Here is a 2241-nt window from a genome sequence, read left to right as displayed (position 1 = left end):
ACTAATAAAATGAAATCTTTGGTTTTGGCCTATAATTTATAAGAACACAATTACTTGCTCCCTAATAGAAACATTTTGAGTTAATCGTAATAGGTCATGACTTTTGAGAACATCACACAAATTATATAAGACAACTGGTTTCATACGAATTTGTTCAATGCAATGTCTATCACCTTGATTCAAAATGCTATCCATATAGAATTCTCATTGAGCAATTGCATTTATACGTGGTTCTTTTGGTATATAATTTCTATTTCTTTCTTGTTCAATAATAGCTATCCCTGTAGCTATCAAAGTTATAACTGCTCCCATACATGCTGCATGAATAATCTTATTATCCATAACAAAAAAGTTAAGTTTTTTGCTAACAAAAAAAACCTAAAAATTTAGGGAAATAAACATTAAAAAAGCATATAAAATACTTATATAATCAATACAATAAATTATGCTCAAAGAAGCTGATTCCCAAAACAAACAATGCCTTAAAGAAAATAATTGTATAATAAATTATGTATCCCAAAACAAATAATACAATAATTTATTAATGAATTATGTATATAAATATTTAACAGTCTCAAGTTTTCTACCTAAACCATTTCATTTTTCATCATTATGTATAATCATCATCATTAACGTATATAATATTTCACGGTCTAAGATTTCTACCCAAACCAATTCCCCTTTCATTACTGTGCATCATCATCATCATTAACGCACACAACATCACTGTGCATCATCATTAATGCACGCATATCACCCCTAGAAAGCACATGAAACACATATCATCAATAGAGAAGGAAAGCATTTATAGGAAAGAATAAAAGAAGGAGAAAGAGAGCCACAGGTAGCAGATTTGGGAAGGGGACATTGAGTGGGTCGGGTTCTACTAGAAGATAAGCAATTGAAGAAAAGGAAAGGAAGATGAAGAGATATAGGGAAATTGAAAGCATATCTTTCTGATTAAACAAAAGGAGAAACATAGCATGGGTTTGCTGTGTTTTTTTCACAGAAACCAAACAAAATGTTTTGTTTGGTTTCTGTGAAAAAAACACAGCAAACCCGGTTTCTGTGAAAAAATCACAGCATGGAAAAAATGGGTTTGGGTTTGTTGTGTTTGGTTTCTAGGAAAAATACAGGGGTTTAGGTTTGCTGTGTATGGGTTGCCTGGCGAAGAGAGGTGGCTTGATAGGGAAGGAATGGCGAAACAAAGGGTGCCTTCGGCTTAACGAAGGAATGGTGATTCTTTGAGTTTGCTATGATTCTTTAAGTGGTGAAACGAAGGAATGGTGATTCTCTGAGTTTGTTGTGTTTGTGTATGGGTTTGCTGTATTTGGTTTCTAGGAAAAAATTTAGGTTTATTGTGTTTGGTTTTTCCCAGGGGTTTGGGTTTGCTGTGGTTGAATGGGTTGCGTTGTTTTGTTTGGTTTTTGGAAAAAATACAGAGCATAGGTTGCAGTAAATTAGCAAGATAATCATGAAAAAAACGTAGCAAATATATCACAAGATTTATGCCATTATTATAACTACAGATTAAAAATAAAAAGGATGAAAACATAAGATAAACAAAAACATTTGAGGAACAAAAATTACCTGGAAGAAGAGCTAAGAGATGCTTCAATTGTTCTGTAAGAGATTTGAGAGAGAGAGAGAGAGAGAGTTAGGGATTTGTATTTTGGACAGTACACATTTCATCAACAAAGAAAATGAAAGCGTTTTCCTTAGAATAAGGAAAGGAAAACACTTTCCTATCATAAAAGGGTTCTTTTTTTCTTTTGACTGGAATTTAGTTTCCTTAACCAACTTTCTTTATGTTTATCAAACATGGGAAAATATGAAAAATGATTTCTAAAAATTTAAATTCTTAGAAACAAACAAGGCGTTAACATCATTTGAAAAAAGTTATAATTTCAGTTAATGTAAAGGCTAGTTTGAAAATACTTTTACCATCAAATAAAAAAAACTTAATAATCCTAGATTTTGACCTAATCAAAACTCCAATTTTCAATCAGTTAAACGAATGATGTTGTTTTTTATTCTTTCGGCTAAAAAAATAAGATCAATTGGGTTGATTCTTCTAATTTAAAATCTGGGTCTTGTCTTGATTATTTGTTTACAAGTGGAAGTAGGAGAACTCGAAAGGTTACACTTTGGGCCCAATAAATTGAGTAGCCCTTAGATTAACATCATATATTAATCCAAAGGCCCAAATGACAGACATCGGCTTCTATTGTGCAAACAGGC

Source organism: Populus alba, chromosome 1, assembly GCF_005239225.2.
Source record: "Populus alba chromosome 1, ASM523922v2, whole genome shotgun sequence".
NCBI classification, from domain to species: Eukaryota; Viridiplantae; Streptophyta; class Magnoliopsida; order Malpighiales; family Salicaceae; genus Populus; species Populus alba.
Note: the sequence above shows the minus strand (reverse complement) of the source record.